We start from the raw sequence: 18,635 nt of genomic DNA, 5'->3' as shown, positions 1-18,635 counted from the left end.
TTTGTATAATGCAGTTTGTAAGACACAATAAAACTGTGTGTGTATCTTTGAAAATAGCGCACGGTACACACAACAGAGCCCGCCACACAACATTTTAATCAACAGGCCTCTGGATAAGCAACGGAGCAGCCCGTTTTCCCCTCCCATGGGTTAAATGGAAAAAATAGTGTACTGTGAGTTGCATGCCCATTGTGTGTGTCCCCCACCCCACAATACGATAAGCAACACAACAGATGATTGACTCTTTAGACTCATAGAATCATACCCCCACCCCATTGCTTATCATGTTGTTCGAACCCAGCCAGAATGTTGTCTGTTGGGCAAAAACAACCCCATGGTTGACGATTTCCCCAAAATGACCAACTGAGATAACCAACGCTCTGTAGAGTTGACTGTCTGCACAACCATTCATAAGGTAAATGTAGGATTGCTTCTTGGCTCTACTGTCTCTAGACCTGACATAAGGTAAGTGTAGGATTGCTTCTTGGCTCATCTAATTGACTCATTGGGCCTGTTCAGACAACACACTAAGCCATGGTTAGTCCACTAACCCTTTTGCAGTAAATGCCTGTTTAAACCATGGTTATGTAGGTACCATGTTTAGGAATGGTTCATACAACATGCTAAGCCATAATGTTTAGCTCAAAATGCTTAACCACCATGGCTTAGCTTGTTGTCTGAACAAGGTCATTGACTAACAGCACAATTCTGTGTACGTCTGCTCCAAAGTAAATCCTATTGAGTTCAATGTCTTTCACACATGAGATCACTTTTGCATTCTGCATCAATTAATCCAGAACAGTGATCTTTATCTACTTCCCTAATGTAAACTAGAACCACCACTAGTTCAGCAGTAAGTGCTCCACCCCATCATTGCCTCTAATGCTACACATCTGTTGAACAGTCTCTTGGCGAGACTACAGGACATAAAAGTACAAATGCCTTCATAAACAGCAGCTGTTGAAGCCGAGAACCAATCTAGGGCCACCCTAATCTGCAGCCACTAGGAATCTTCCCATTTCATAGCAAAGATTATAAAAGCTTGCCAAGCGAAAGAGCAGCTGTGACCATCCTGGAATTAATTTGCCCCAGGAGTGTTGGTTTGACCAGAAGCATGAGCTATCAACATAAATCAATCAAGCCACAACTAATTCCCATATTAAGCCCTGCTCCCACTCTTAGCCTTTTGTGTGTGTGGTTCATCTAGGCAGGAAAAATATACAGCATCTGCTTCACTATGGGTGAGCTAAAAGCAATGTACCTGTTTCAATAAGCTTCATCCCACATACCTGTTTTCCTCGAATTATCCCCTACAGCACTAAGCTGGCATCGTTGCTGTTGCTCTCCTAAGATCCTTTGCAAAGGGTTTAAGGGGGGAAATGTAAAAAAAAATCATTAAAATCAACAGATGACCCAATCCAATTCAAATTTGGTATGCTTAAAGCTCTCCTTAATATCTATCGCTGTGCCAATTTTGATGTCTTTATCTTTAAAGCTTACGCAGATGTAAGCATTTGTTTAATTTTCTTTAAACATATCAAATCCTGCTCCTGCGCCCCTAGTGGCTGCTCGGAAAACAATATTTATTTAACAAATGTTTAGCTCAAAGACTACTAGCAAAATACCTTGATTATTTTCTCTTTATAGCACAATTAAAGCAGGATGCGTGGGAGTACTTCACAGTCAAAGCAGATTACAAACTGGAAAACTTCAGAGTACTCACAATAAAAGCAGATTATAAGACGGAAAATTTTGGAGTCCTTTGCACACAATTCGCAGTGATTGCACAGTATAACGCTGGTGTGATAAAGCTCTTAGATAGAGTCATACCCCTTAGATGAGTCGAAGTGATGCAAAAGTGTCTTCCACTACACTCTAAAGTTTAGAGTGTGCAGAATAAAATGGAGGCTAGGATACTTCTAGAAGGAAATGTTTGCTACTCAACACACCTGACCCCTAGAAACCACACAATCACTGTTAGTCTGAATACCAGTATAACAGGCATGGTGAGGATGCTACCAAATGAGCTATCATTGTCCAACCCCTTTACACAGGAAGTACTTTAAGGAAGTACTTTCTGTTCAGCCACTACTATTAGAGTAAGTGGTCTCCTATGGAACTCCTGGGACATGAAAAGTAAAGGGGTGGGGATTCTAAAAGGGCATGCAGAATGCCAGCATATTTACAGCAACAACAACATTTTTATTGAGCTAAGAAGTTTCGTAAGAGGAATATTTACACATACAACAAAATAAGAGAACAGTGATCAAATGTGTATATATTCCCTACACTTTTATACAACCCAGTAACTGAAATTCTCTGGGCAGGTTACAGAATCGTCTCTATTCTGGTTTAGTATTTGGCTGCACAGTTGGGCCCAGGATTCTAGTTATCTTCCGCTCTCCACCCCACCTTCTTCAGCCGAGCTCTCCTCGGTGAGGAGGTCTGTGGGTGGCGGCGGCAAGGACGCCTCTTCCTCGACTCTTCCAAAGGCAAGTTACATGATCGCTTTCACGTCGCACTGGGGTCGCTTAGAAGCGGTCTCGGTACGACATGCAGATTCCCCCCTGCTTCCGAAAAAGAAAGCGTGGTACAGTTCCATAAAATGCCGGGAATTATTGTGTGAGGGAGGGTGTGGCGCCAGTGTCCGTGTGCAGGTATGGAGGAGTTTGTATGCCAAAGCAGTGTGCTACTCTCCAATGCCTGTCACCTCCCTTGCCAGGTCTGAAAAAGAATCAAAATCGTTTTGTTCCATTCTTCCACATTCCCTCTAAGGCCAGCTCTTCTAAATTTAGTCATAATGACACATGCTACAAAACCTGAAAAAGGAAATGGTATTTGCCTCTCTCGTTTGCGGTGAAGCCCTTAGTCAGGACTGTCAGAGGTAATAGAGAGACAGTCTGTTTCCTGCTCAGTATCTCCTAGAAGTGCCCAAATGGCACTGAGTAGGGAGCCATACAGCAGAGCTGGCACTGTAGTGTTGATGAGGCAATTCCCATTTCCTCCATGAAGGCAGCCACAAAGCCACAAACTGAGGTAGCCAAGAGGACGTCAGTCTGACCAAACGGTGGCGAAGCGATGGCTCCCATCCAAGACCACTTCCACTGTAACCTGAACCATTTAAACTCTTCAGCTTTGCTTTACTCTTTCCTTAACTGACACCCTCCAGATGTTGCCTGGTGGTCGCATCAGTGCTGGGGAATTATGAGAAGCCCAACACATCTGGAGGCTGCCAGGTTGGAGAAGATGGCTTATCCATTGGGCTGGGCAGAAAAGAAATACTGACGAAATATTTAATCCTTATGTACCAATAAGCTTATAGTACCAATGTTAACTTCATGGAAGTTTACATACAACAAAAGGCATGTGTGCTCCCCGCTTTCATCACTGGGGTTGGCATGAGCAAGAGCATTTATTATTATTTCATTTCATTTCTTACATCTCTAGACTGACCAGTAGCCAAAGCCGTCTGGGAGGTTTAAAAATTAAAGACCATTAAAATATATTTCAAACCATTTATATAAACAGACAGCACACACACATCTAACAATATTAATATTATTATGCATCATCAATTTACATGGTGCTTTGTAGGGTCCCTGACACAAGGGAAAGGTCCCTGCCACAAGGGTCTTTCACTCTAAAAATCTGACAGTGGGAAAACTAAAGAAGGAGGGGAATAAATAGGGAAGGAATATACAATTGTTTCAGTTGTATTATGGGGAGGGGCGGTTGTGCAAAAAGCTGATCACAGGGATGGGGAATGTTTGCCCCTCCATATGATGTTACACCGCAGTTCCCGTCACCCTTCACTATTGGCTATACTGGCTAGAGCTGATGGGAGTTGCCATCCCACAACATGTTCCCAACCACAGGCTGAATGGAAAAGGTGTTTGTTTGTTTTTCTAGGAGGGATTTGAAGAAAGTAAGAGAATCATAGAATAGCAGAGTTGGAAGGGGCCTACAAGGCCATCGAGTCCGACCCCCTGCTCAATGCAGGAATCCACCCTAAAGCATCCCTGACAGATGGCTGTCCAGCTGCCTCTTGAATGCCTCTAGTGTGGGAGAGCCCACAACCTCCCTAGGTAACCGATTCCATTGTCGTACTGCTCTAACAGGAAGTTTTTCCTGATGTCCAGCTGGAATCTGGCTTCCTTTAACTTGAGCCCGTTATTCCGTGTCCTGCACTCTGGGAGGATCGAGAAGAGATCCTGGCCCTCCTCTGTGTGACAACCTTTTAAGTATTTGAAGAGTGCTATTATGTCTCCCCTCAATCTTCTCTTCTCCAGGCTAAACATGCCCAGTTCTTTCAGTCTCTCTTCATAGGGCTTTGTTTCCAGACCCTTGATCGTCCTGGTTGCCCTCCTCTGAACACGCTCCAGCTTGTCTGCGTCCTTCTTGAATTGTGGAGCCCAGAACTGGACGCAATACTCTGGATGAGGCCTAACCAGGGCCGAATAGAGAGGAACCAGTACCTCATGCGATTTGGAAGCTATACTTCTATTCAGAGGTGGCAAATGTGGAGTGGGAATTGCTCAGGGTTGAAATAGTGGCGGCTGTCTGCCTCAACATTGCTGGGATGGGAAATGTATCCCTCAAGAGCAGAAAGAAAACAGGAGATGGAGGAATTGGCAGCACTGGAAGGGGTTAGGGTGAACTTATGGTAGGGGCTGTGAGCCACCAATGTGTTGGATTATGTGCCATTCTTTCCCAATTTGTGACCAGGCTTCCTTCCTTCTTTCTTTCTTTCAAGTTGTTCTTCTTCTTATCAACATTCTGAATGATAAGTAGGTGATCAGTATCTAGGACACTCTCCTGTTGCAGGGAGGGAGCCATCCTGTCTGCCTGGAATTGGCAGCACAGCAGTGGCCTGGAGATGCCTGGTCCCTGACACAGACCCATCAGCACATCAAAGGACTGAGTGAGCACCCATTTCCTGCCTTCCCCTTGCAGCCCCTTAGATGAGGTCACTAAAAGTGTGAGGAGCTGGGAGGCCAGGGGAAGGAGAGAAGAGGGATTAGCCCCGGGGCATTGAGAGGCATTAATGGGTTTCTTACATCTCAGTCCAAATGCATTTATCCCGGCCACAGGGCTGCACCCATCATACTTCCTTTTCTGTTTGCAGGATGGAGCGGAGAGGGTGTTTTCCAATTCTACTGGGGTCTGGGGGAAGCACAGGAAATGTGTCCTATGTCTGCACATATACCCACCCATACCTCAAGGTGTGCAGGTTTTCCAGCAGATGAGACATGCCCGGAATGAACAACTTCATTTTAATGACGTTATTAGCTATAGATGAGTCATATGTGTTTTATCAAAACACGGACAGAAACTTTTGTCTGTGGGCAACACCCGCCTTACTCATGACGGTTTCGTTGGGCCATATTTGGGGTGGGATCTCCCCAGATTCATTGCCCCTTCGGTTCATTGTTCATCCTCCCCCCAGTCTGGTGTCATTCTGATTGCACAGCCTAATGCTTTCCCTGTTTTCTGCTAGCTTCTTATCACTCTTTGATAAGGATTCTTACGAACGTAGGAAGCTGCTTTAATACTGAGTCAGAGATCACTGGTCCCTCTGGCTCAGTATTGTCTCTACAAAGAATGACTGGGGCTTATAGGAGTTGTAGTCCAAAACAACTGGAGGGCATCAGGTCACCTATCCCTGGTCTACAACGGGGCAGTGCTTCTCCAGAGTTTCAGACAAGAATCTAGCTGGAGATGCTGGTAATTGAACCTCAAACTTTCTGCAAACAAAGCAGGTGTTAAACTTCTGAGCTACTGCACTTCTTGACCTTGAGAATGTCAGTCAGTCTTGCAGCTCAAAATGCTGAGGATATTGTAGCAAACTATTTCTCCCTTTGTCAATTTCTCTTTTCCAGCAGCGATCATATGCATTATCTTATGCTTTGATTTGTTTCATGTTGATTCATTTTTTGCTTTTATATCCCACCTTTCTTCCAAGGAGGCCATGGCTCTCCTCCTCACAGCAAACCTTTGAGGAAGGTTAGGCTAAGAAATAGTTACTGGCCCAAGGTTATGTTGGGCCACACCTTTATTAGGAGCCACCAAAATTCCACAAAAATATGCAAGCTTTCAAGTTCTCAAAACTTGCACATTTTGGTGGAATTTTGGTTGGTCTTAATAAAGGTATTGCCCAACTGTGGATTTTGGATTCCCCCCCCCCTTTCATGGACAAGCAGGAATGGGCCTGTTCAGTTGACCTGCTAAGCCATGGTTAGGCTGCTACCCCTGTTGCAGCAAATGGCTAGTGAGTGTGTTTAAATGATGGTTATGTAACCACCATGGTAAGGAATGGTTCACACGACATGCTAAGCCATAATGTTTAGCTCAAAATGCTTAACCATCGTGGCTCAGCGTGTTGTCTGAACAGGGTTATTATCTTTGCACTTGTATAATTAATACTATTTCCAAAAGATAAAGATGAAGTTGACACTGTCATGCAAATTTTACAAAACATAGCCACCTTGAGTGCCATTTTCTTGGCAGAAATGCAGGGTACAAATCAAATACATAAAATGATACAAGTTCTGAGATCAGTAAAATAATACCAGTTATTTCGACATCCAGATCTTGATTTGTGACCATGACTCACTCTTAAAAATCAAAAATAGCCATATTGACCAATGAGAAACCCCCCTCCAAAATCTAAAGTTGGGCAATACCTTCATTCAAACCAACCAAAATGACACAAAACAATGAGCAAAAACAACCCAAAAGTGTCTGCACTGATTTGTGACATTTTCCTGGGGGCATGTCTACATGAAGGGTTCGCCCCGGGATGGCTTTGCAGTAGCAGCATGTCATCTGCATGACGCAACCGCCATTGCAAAGCCATCCGGGGGCAAACCCTGGAAACTCCGCTCCAAAAAAGTCAGGCAGTTACCCCAACCTTTTGGGCAGTGGAGCCTATGGCGCCCCCTGATTGGTCATCATGGGTGGCCCCACGCCTGTAAAAGTTAAAACAAAACAAAGCGGGGGAGAGGAGAGGAGCGGGGCTGTTCCTCCCCCCCTTTTTTTATTATCTGTGTCTGCAGAGCTCCACAAGTACAGATAATAAAAATAAAAAGAAATAGGGTAGGGGTGGGGAGGAACGGGCAGCCAGAGGGAGGAGACGTGGTTCGCCCAGTCACTCTGCTCGCGTCCTCCTCTGGCTGCCTCATTCCTCCTACCCATTTTCTTTATTTTTATTATCTGTTCTGTGGAGCTTCGCAGATGCAGATAATAAAATTTTAAAGGGGGGAGGAACGGCCCCATTCCTTTCCTCCCCCCATTTTAATTTTCTTCTTCTCCAGAGCTGGAAAATTTGCACTTGCATTCCTTCCCATGCAGATGCCGGGAATGAATGCAAGTGCAGGAACAAGGTGCCTCACGGCGCCAAAGCCCCACCATAAAGACAGGGGCCTGGTCTTAATGAAGGTATTGCTCAATTGTGGATTTTGAAACCAATTCTTTCAGTTTTTCCTATGTTTCTGATAGTAGGTTATATCTCTTAAATACTACATCTGTGAGGACTGTATCTATTCTTTGATGAAAGAACAACAGAAAGTTCTGTGCTACCTTAAAGACTAACAGATTCCCTGTGGCATACTAGAGCTCACTACACCAGATATGGGCTCTAGTCGGTGAAAGGTTATGCCACAATAACAGCACAATCCTAATTGTGTCTACTCAAAAGTAGGTCCCATTGAGTTCAATGAAGCTTACTCGCAGGAAATTGGGTACAGGATTGCAGCCTCAGTCAGGTGGCCCAAAACTGTTTGCTGCTTTTTCTGCAACCAGCTTCACGGGGCTAACCCTCTGGAATTCATGCTTTGATGAACCTGCCTTAGTTTGGCACATTCCACTGTTGTAAGTTTGACTTTCTTTTAGTGATGGTTTTTCGCCTGCTCGACTCAGCTAATCAGGACATTGTCTAGCCTATGTGGTCATGATGCATAGGAGCGGATGGCATTTCCTTTGGGTTTGGGTTTTGATCTTATAGTGCTGAGCAATGCATGGAATCATGGTTGCTTTAGTTGAGGTGATTGCTAAAACTGAAAGTTTTCCTCTCTATGGTTCACATCTGTGGCATATGCTTCTGTTCTGCTTTGCAGCTGTTGTCTTCAGTGCTCTGGGCAAATAGGGTAGCGCTTATTGTCTGAGTCATACTAACATCAAAAATGTATTACATGGCTGTTTTGTATAAAATTTGCTGACGTATTTTATTAACTGACGGTACTGTGGCATCACAGCACAATCGGTGGTTGGCCTGTTCATCACCAAATGTATTTCTTATAATATGAAATAGGTTGATTTAAACTCAGTACTCCCAGTTGTTACCCTCAAAATCCATGACTCCTTTAAAAAGTTAAGTCTTGACGTTTTATTTGCAACCACAATGGACCAATCTGCAACTGATAGAGCTTTTGGCTGAAAAGGATGAGTTTACTTGTTCCAATCCAGTAAGGGAGATGCATGCAAGCAGCCTCCTAGATGCATTATCAATGTGGAAGCAGATGCACATCAGTGGTCATGCCATAAGTCCCATGGTAATACTCAATCACGATTGCGGAACTGGAAGAATGTGTCTTTTGATGTAGATGGAGGAATAGTAGGCATTTCCACCCAAGATCACCTATTGTTGCCCATGATTAAATTTGGATCGGGGCCATTATCTGGCTTCTGGCGTGCTGTAGCCTTGGATCCTCATCTGAAAAAATGTGAACAGTACTGGACTACACTGCAGGGTTGTGAAACTGAGTAAGCTAGGGTAGATCTCCAGATGTTGTTGATGTCAACTCCCATAAGCCCCTGCCAGCATGGCCAATGACCAGGAATGGGGGAGTTGACATCCAAAACATATGGAAATCTCCTTTCTGCCCACCCCTGAGTTATGGATTGTAAAGAACTTTGAACATGAGTGGCCTGATCCTGTGCATCTTTACATAGAAGTAAATTCTGCTGTGTTCAATGGAATATAATTCCAAGTAAGTGCATCCTGAATGTCTTAGCAGGGATTGATAATAATAATTTGTACTGTACTAGGTACCAACTGGAATCTTTTAAGTGGCCAATAACTTAACATGCCCTGAGCTTTCAAAAGCTCTTATTTATTTATATTGAGTTATCATATATATATATATATATATATATATATATATATATATATATATGCTCACTACTATTACTAGACTTCTTGTCTGTCCTGTGCTGATTGGGTGTTACTCCTCCCAACTCTTGTGCTGTGTAAAAATAATAACCAAACACAGCAATGGCCTCCTGACTCCACAATACTGTTAGATGGTAGCAAACCTTTTTCAAGTGCTTGAAGTCAGTGGGGTGGGGAGATTGCTCAACTCTGCTCTTCTGCACTTTTCAATCAGTGACCTTTCCTGGATTTGTTCCCACAGCTCCCTTCCACCCCCCTCTCCATGTTGCTTTTTGTAGGAATTAGGCCTACCTCCCTTGAGAGGAGATCGTGTTCACACACCAGCTGTGCCCTTGCTCCAGAGGAATGAGATTAAGGGGTGTGAGAAGCTTTCAGGAGATCACACTGGGGACCTGTAACACCTGCTCCTCCTCACTAGAGGAGGGGAGGGGATTGCTGGAAGGACATTGCTGTCCCAGTCAAAGCTGCCCGCTGGTGGCATTCCTGGTTGAAGTATTTCTGACTGCAAGCCGAAAAAGAGCTAGGATGGCCCCTTATAAATTTTTCCAAAAGAAGAAATGCATCACCCACAAAAAGGATATCAGTTTACATAAAATATGCCTATGCTAATTTATATGTAAAGATGCAAATTTAGAAATAGTTGTTATAATTTGAATAGAAATACAATTCATCTCGCCATAGTATAATAGATGGTGAGCAGATGACTTGTGTTCCTCGCTCAGTCTGCCCTCCAGGTACTAGCTGTTGGTGGGCAATTTCAAGGCCCAGCTCTTCCTTCTGACCTTTAAAGTGGAATTGGACTGGAGAGTAGAGGACTATGCAAAAGAGGACTCACGGCTAGTCTAGAATAAGCAAGGACAAGGCAGGAGCTATCTCTTAAAACAGAGGCACTTTGGCAGTGGCCACTGTTTTTGTAGTAGATGTGGTCTGCTCTCAGCGGCTATCACTGGGTCGACAACAAACCAATGCTAATTTATTGGCAGAACAAGCTGCATAAATGGGCTTCAACTAAATCTAGGGTGACCATATGAAAAGGAGGACAGGGCTCCTGTATCTTTAACAGTTGTATTGAAAAGGAAATTTCAGCAAATGTCGTTTGTGTATATGAGGAACCTGGTGAAACTTACTCTTTATCACAACAGTTGAAGCTGCAGGAGCTATACTAGAGTGATCAGATACAAAAGAGGGCAAGGGGCCTGCAGATTTAACTGTTGTGATGAACAGGAAATTTCACCAGGTTCTCCAATATATACAAATAACATCTGCTGAAATTCCCTTTTCTGTTTAACTGTTAAAGTTACAGGAGCCCTGTCCTCCTTTTCATATGGTCACCCTAACTAAATCAAGATTTTATTCATTCACCCATTCCAAACCATCCTCTGGACAATTGTTTTACAAAGCCACGCTGTGTCTGTAATCTCTCTTCATTCTCCCAGGGTTAGGAACTACTTCACTGCAATACTTTTTTATGGGAAGTCTTGCTCAATGTAAGATCATTTGAGGAAGAACCTTGCACACGCTTCCTCATATTTGGAGCACTGTGGAAGAACGTGAGGGCATGTCGGTGTTTCCTCTGTTGCATTAAATGCCTCTCCTCACTAGGTTTAGGAGTGGGATGGAGAGATGGGGTTTCCATTTGTGATGGCTAATGAACTTTGGTGAGAATCTGCCTCAGGTTGCACACATTTCATATGGAGGTGGTACAGCCCAGCTTGTTACTAATATTATTTAAAACATACATCGTTCGAGGCCTAAGTCTTTGCGTTTATCTTGCGGGGCCGAACACTGAAATACCACCTTTTGTCCCAGCAGACCAAAGGCACAGGAGGTCTATTAAAAGAGATTCTTCAACCCCACTTAATTCTGATAGTTGATTTGGGATGGATGGAGAGGAAGCTGAATTACAAGTAGCTACAATCATATGCATTGCTAAAATCGGATTTGTTGTGAGGCAGAGAATATTATACCTGTCTCTCCAAATCTTGGTATATTCTCCCCAAATGTGGATGAAATGTTTCTTTTTGTCGCCGATACAGTTGAGCTAGAATCTCTGTTCAATCGGCTTGGTTTGGACTTGTTGGCTGCGCTAGCTCATACCTAGAAAGGCAAGCAGAAGTGATAGAGTGATGAAATGGCTCAGCTGGTTTCTGTCATGCAGACAGTGTGTGCGTGTGTGGTAGACATCATCTTCTCATCTGGGTTGTAGTTTCATAGGAGGGTGCCCTGTTTGGGGGTTCACAGCGCCAATGCGCTGTTGTCAAGCTGAGTCCTAGGATTACATGCCTGCTCTTGCTCTCCGCTGCTCCCTAAAGGGCATCACAGGAACTACAGCCTGAATTCTTGACATTCACAGGCTGCTTCACCCACTGTTCCACCTTTAAAGCCAGCTGCTGGGGGTGGGGGGCTGCTATTGATGCTACATGATCCTACAGATAGTGCTGGCCCACACACCTGCCCACATCAGGTGGTGGATCAGCAAATGGTTGCAAATTGCACTGCAGGGCCCACCACTGCAGCCTCCAGCGGGGGCTCTTGAGAGCCCCCCCCCCCCCGGCAACTGCTCTCCCACTGTGCTGTTTCCTGCAGCGAGAGAGCAGCCTGTCCACCTTCTCCTTCCTTTGTTGTGGGCAGCCAAAAGAAGTGATCACAGAGCTTTTGCAAGACCCACGCAAACTCCCATGATACAGCTGCTGCTTCTGGCCACACGGTGCTCCATAGAGTCAATCCAGAGGCTGTAACAATAATAAGAACTTTATCACACATACCTGCTTCCCTCAGATTATCCCCGTAGTGCTAAGCTTTCGCCGCTGTTCTTGTTTTGCTACCCGGTGACAGCAATCCTTTGCATACCAGGAAGTGAGTTTAAGAGGGGAAATGTAAAAAAATCATAAAAAATCAAATTCAATTCAATTCAATTCAATTCAAATTTGGTATGCTTAAAGCTCTCCCTAATATCTATTAATGTGCCAATTTTGGTGTCTTTATCTTTAAAGCTTATGCAGATGTAAGCTTTGATACGCTCAAAAAGCAGGGGCTAAATATGGCAAATCTTTTCCCTTTGAAGCACAATTAAAGCAGGCTGCATGGGAGTATTTCACAATCAAAGCAGATTATAAGGTGGAAAACTTCTGAGTCCTTTGCATGCAATTCACAGTGACTGCACGGTATAACGCTGGTGTGATAAAGCGGGGGTGCAGGATGGGGGTGGGGGAGTTGTGGGGACGAGATGCAGTGGTGGCAGGTCTCCTCTCTTGCCTCAGGCAGTGAGAGACTTTGTGCCAGGCCTGCCCATGTGTGAGCAAAAGTTTTGATACTGAGTCACCTTTGCTGTGATTAATTTTCTGCCTTCTTCCCCCAATGTGAGAATACATCTAGATATATGAACAGGGAAAAGAAACAGAATTATTATTTAGAAAAGGGTCCAAAGCAGAGCTCCAGTTCTATGTTAGGGAAGGATAATCATCCTAAGCACAACTTTAGTGATACCCACCTAGGATGTTCAGCCTCTGTCAGCCCAAGGGCCAAATTCAGTTTCAGAAAAGCCCTCGGGGACCACATGGCAGTGGTGGGCAGGACTGAAGGCAAAAGGGAGTGTGCCCCAAATATCAAACATACCAGCATATTTTAGCTTAAAGCATTTACTGCCAGTAACAAAGCCCTAGGACATGATAGCACTCTTCAAATACTCAAAAGGTTGTCACACACAGGAGGGCCAGGATCTCTTCTCGATCCTCCTAGAGTGCAGGACACGGAATAATGGACTCAAGTTAAAGGAAGCTAGATTCCAGCTGGACATCAGGAAAAACCTCCTGACTGTTAGAGCAGGACGACAATGGAATCAGTTACCTAGGGAGGTTGTGGGCTCTCCCACACTAGAGGCATTCAAGAGGCAGCTGGACAACCATCTGTCAGGGATGCTTTAGGGTGGATTCCTGCATTGAGCAGGGGGTTGGACTCGATGGCCTTGTAGGCCCCTTCCAACTCTGCTATTCTATGACTCCTTTCAGCTTTTTAGAATGGGGGGGGGCTGCAGAAAAACTGGGAAACTCCCAAATGATCAGCAGTTGGGGAAAAGGATTGGAGCCAGTAGAAGATGGGGATGTGGACATCTGGAGAACACTACAGGACTGGATTGGGACCCCGAGGTGGGCTTGCCGGTCCGAGGTGCAACACCCCTGCTGTTGACACTAATCAACCAGAGAACCTTCACTTTCCCTGGATGGTGTCTGTCTCATATTGCTAAGTGGGAATGTCAAGAATTCAGCTATATGAAATGGCACTAGGTTTCATATTTTTCTCAGTCGTCTGCTGCAAATGGTCTTTGCTGGCCAAAGGCCCTCTGTCCTTTGTTTCACCAAGTAAGTAACAAATCAGCTTTGTACTTGTTGTCTGTTCATGTTTGTGCTATTGAGTCTAACATGCACAGACACATTGTAACCACCCCCTGGGAGCATTTCTTCATTTGCATGTCTGTTTCCTAAACACTAATGTTCTTTTCCAGATGACTAAGTACTAGGCAAAAAAGAGTACGATGGGGTTTGATGAAGAAGCAAGAAAAAGAATATGGTTCTTTATCCCTGTGCCCTTCTGGGAACTTCTTCTTTGGACTACCTGAAGATGCTATATGTGTTGCAATTCTGTTCATGGGGCTGTCTATACATCTTCAAAGCCCTGCAGTGGTTGTGAAGCAGCACTGCATCAGTTATATGATGCAACCGCAGATCTGCAGCCACTGCGGGGCTTTTCCACAATGCTGCGCTGTTAAGAAGACTTATCCTAACTTTTTCCATTGGGAGTGAGTTAACCCTGGCTCTTCCACCGTCTGACCTTGCTCTGTGGTCAATCTGGAGAGGGGGGTGTTCCGGGAGGATGGTGACCAGCAATTTTTTGCTAGAAGCCAGGAAGAGGGAGGGGGCTGCAGTACCAGGATAACCACTGGAAACCCCACATCAGTCCTGGCATGAGGATTACCCAACGTGAAGGCAGGGCCCATGTGTGTCTTGGGTGGGTTGACCGATTGCCGAGGACACTATGCCACCTCTCACTGCCTTGAGAGGCAGGCCAGTTGTGCATGCTTCTTTCTAATCAGTAGGTTGCAGCTTCCCCCCTCTTCCCCCCAATCCTGCTGGAGGGTGGGGGGAGAGACCCCAGAGCTATGAGCTAGATTTCTGCTTGTGAAGAGGTAGCGACCAGTTGAGACTCTCCTTTACTGTGGGCAGGCATCCTATTACTTTCGTTTTACTCCCCCTTGGGTGCAAATAGATGAATAGGTGAACAAAGACAGGTGAGTCCAATTGGCCAGGGAAGACAAAGCTCTCTATTGATATTGTCATAAAAATTCAGTCAAATCTCAGGTCCAGATGGAAAGAAGATATTCATTAAAGGAATATAATAAAAGATAAAAAGGGAAAGCAGAATGGCTACTTGAAAATAAGCAAGCGGTGAAAATCTTTCTAGCCTATGCTAAACTCTTTAGAGGTAAAATACTCACATTGCAGTCGTCACCTGGAGAATTGCAACACATATAGCATCTTCAGGCAGTCAAAAGAAGAAGTTCCCAGAAGGGCACAGGAATAAAGAACCATATTCCATTTCTATTATGCTCAATCAGGGTGGGCAGGGGTGATTGGCCAATAGGTTTTACCCATCCGAGGCATGTAAGCATGAAGACCTTCTTTGCACCTTTTGCACCTAAGAGATGGGACTAGAAAAGTGTTGATTAAAAGGGAGATGGCTTTAGCTATCTCTGCCAAATCTGACACATTGAAAGGTGTCCCCTGTTGTGGAGCTGGGAGCCCTGGGAAAAACACGTGTTATTCCAAGTGGGCTATGGAAGATTATGGCTTTAAAGAGATAGATACTGAAGGACAGCTATGCATCACTGAGATGATCCCAGCTTAGGAAATTTCCATAAGGTTTGGCCAAGGAAATCACTTGGATTTGTGGCACTACAGACTGAAAAGCCTCATACAATTATTATTATTCATTATTATAATTATCATTCCTATACAATTATTATCAGGAAGGCAGGTCTTGCCAGTAGAGGTCTGTGATGTTCCTAGGGGGATCACAAGGAAAGACTAATCTTGGAATGGTGGTAAAATCCTATTCCTTAAGCCTTCCATCTTCAGTACATGCCTTCTTAGGACAGTTAGTACCCAACCCAAAATCAGCCCAACACCTTCCAGCTAATCACAGAGTTTTGGGGTGGGTTAACACCGTAGTTATTTATTTTAAAATTATTTTTGGGCCGCCTTTAAGGCTGCCTCAATTGCCCTTTCATGAATCTGGAGTGGCTGTTTAATATGGCCTTTAAAGAATTGTGGCAGATGGGCTCAGAGTCCAAAGTACTCTGGACCCCAAGTAACCCTGCTGTTTCTTGAAACAGGCACCAGCCAGTGCACCTTGCACTTACCCCTGGGTACCACGACACTGACCCCAGCAACACGCCAGGCTCATGTAAGCTTTCCAGGGCGATCCTAGGCATGCTTTTTTTCTGAAGGAAGCCCCACTGAATTCAATGGGGGTGGCTTGGAAGAAAGTTCCTGTGGCCCTGCAGCATTAAAGAGTCACCAAAAAGAAGAAGAAAATGTTGCCAGATTCAGTTTGTCTTGCAGGGCTGAGCAAAATGCAACCTCCGATGTTTCCCTCTTTTGCACCACTGTTAGTTGCAAAGGAGCCTGGTCTTCTTTGGCATCTGGACACTTTTACCCCATTAGTAATGGAGTTAGAATCTCTCCTGTTCCCCGTAGTCCTTGCTAGTGAGGCTGAGCTTGTACCAGTTCAAGGTTTTGCCCCACTGGCTATGGCTTGCAGTACAAAGAGTGAGTTTCCTCCCTGGCATTTAGTATTGAAAACAAGTCCCAGCCTGCTGTGTCCATGGCAAACAATGTTTATCTGTCCCTCTCTTCAGTGCAACACAACCGAATTCGTTTTCCTGTAGACATCCCATGCTCCTGGAGGTGGTAAGTTTCCAACTGCAGAGAGTAACAAGGAATGTGGAGGAAGTGCAAGATAAAGGGGAAGTGGGTGTACTTCTCATACAGTGGCAGGGTGGGGGCACCTCATTGGACCACAGATATCTCTCCTTAGTGACTCAGTACCTACTGCGGTTACATCATCACTCAGACATGAAGGTTACAATTTCCGGAAAGGTAGTAGTCATATTAATTGGCTGCAGCAAAACCAAGAAAGAATCTTGCGGTACGCTGAAGGCCAACAGTTCCATTGTGGCACCTAGAGGCCACCTCATCTGATGCATGAAGGGTTATCCTCAGTTAGAGTTTGTTTGTTTGTTTGTGTGCACAACCTGAAGGCCACATGTGATGCTGGCTTAGGGGTTGGGACCCATGCATGAACCCGCATAGACATAGACACGCATGCAAACGCACACATGCATTTAAGCATACACACTCACATCTCAGTGATCCTAATATGGATCGCTCCTTCTTTCCTGGTAACAGTGGTGGGAAAAGAACAATCTGTATGAGAATCTCAGGGAGGGAGTACAGAGTCTTCCCACAGCGATCCTGACAGCAATAGACAGTGCAGGAGATGGCAGACAGAGTGGCAGCCACAATACAATAGTATATTTGGTAGGAAATTGGCTGGGGGGGGGATTCAGCAGTCGTGGGGAGTCAGGGCACCATTGGCAGGCTGCAGTGAAGGCCTCAGGGAGGCTGCATGCAGCTCTCAGGCTGTGGGTTGTGCACCCTCAGTGTACACAAAGGGAAAAATGTAAACAATGAAGTGTAAAATATGCTGTACTTATTGCATTTCGTTGATATTTGACTCGGGTATTTATAGCTTCTTTCTCTACACCAGCCTTGTCCAATCTTGTGACTTCCAGCATTCCTCCAGCACTGCAATATATAGCATTCCTGACCATTGGCTATGCTGACTGGGGGCTGATGGGAGTTGAAATCCAAAATGTTGGTTGGGGAAGTCTTCTCTATACTGATATATCTGCCAACTGAGGATGACATGTCATGCATCTAGTCCTGGGGTTTCCAACCTGGTGCCCGTAGACACTAATGAGCCCACAGACACCTCTCTTGGCACCCATCAAGTTCCCAGTCCCACTGGGTTTTTTTTAACCTGAAGGCTGGCATGATGCAAAATGAAGTGCTGCCCTCCAGCACCGTCTTTATTAAGGATCAAAAGGGTGATTTTGTGTTTTAGAGCTCAGCCTCCAGCTCAGCCTTGTACTTTGGTTCTTGGGCAAGTTACTTTTGTCTAACTAGTAACTGATGCCTGGGAAATTAGTATTTTGTGACTGGCCATGTCTACCATGGCAGTTATTTTATGAATGAGTATTCCCACTCCATGATAGCCATTTTGTGAGCATCCACAACATTCTCTCAAACTTTCAAATTTGCCCACTGACCCAAAGACCTCTGAAGCTTATCATGCTGTTATAAAACGGTTAATACTTTAAGATTCTCTGCTGCTTTGACATGAGGGTTTTCTTTTTCTGTTAGTCATTCCATGCCTTTAATAACTGTGTAACAGAAATACAGCAGGAGATGTTTTTCCCAGAATGCAAATGCATTGATGGGGAAACTTTCACCTGCTGAGTTTCCTCCCAACCATTTCCCATTCTGTCTTCTCAGGTTGCCTCCAATGGAATCCATGGAAGCCCTGTATGCTGCTCTCCGAGATCAGATCCAGTCCTTCGAGGAACACATCAGAAGTTGCCAGAAAGCATTTGATCTCCACACCCTTTACAACGTATTGCTGCTGCTGCTTCCTGATGAGGGCCATGCAGGAGATATTCAGTGCCTTGAGCAGCTGGAAAAGCTTGGGGAGTCCAAGGAGTGGGATGGACAGGATAGAGTGAGCATTACAGCTGGCCATGATAAGTGTGACATTCCGAGCTACATTGGCTGGCTTATCTCGTATGTAAGGTACCTTGGCTCTTTGAAAGAGGTGTTTGACAACAAAGTTGTGTTTCCCTTGTGCGAGAACCTGTATGTTAATGATGACTCACTGGATGCATTGCCATTCAGGTGCAGGAAAGGACGTGGACCCCATGCCACGGCATCTATTGCACGTACGGCCAAACAGTTGTTTGCTCTCAGGAGGAAATGGGCGTTGCTCTTAAAAGGGGGAACACTTGATGAGCGAGCCTTCAGTACCCAAAGCCTGCTTGATCTGCAGGGTTTTGCCAATGTCCACACCTTTGTGAAGGTCATGAGGCTAGTGCCAGACCTCTTTCACAAGAGCTTGGCTACGGCTGAGCTTGCCAGGCGCTGGGTGGAACGTCACGCAAGCAGGCACCGCTCCCAACCAGCGCGCTCAGATCCAGGCTCATCCAGGAGATATGGTGGCACAGGACTGGCAGTTGGAAGCTTGGAACATCACTGGTACAATGTGCCCCTTTCCCAGCCAGCATTACCCCAAAGCCCACGTGACTGCATTGAGGTTAGGCCACAGTCCAAAGCCAGCAGCAGCGACAACAGTCACC

The sequence above is a fragment of the Elgaria multicarinata genome, chromosome 2 (genome assembly GCF_023053635.1).
Source record: "Elgaria multicarinata webbii isolate HBS135686 ecotype San Diego chromosome 2, rElgMul1.1.pri, whole genome shotgun sequence".
NCBI classification, from domain to species: Eukaryota; Metazoa; Chordata; class Lepidosauria; order Squamata; family Anguidae; genus Elgaria; species Elgaria multicarinata.
This window is presented reverse-complemented; position numbering follows the sequence as displayed.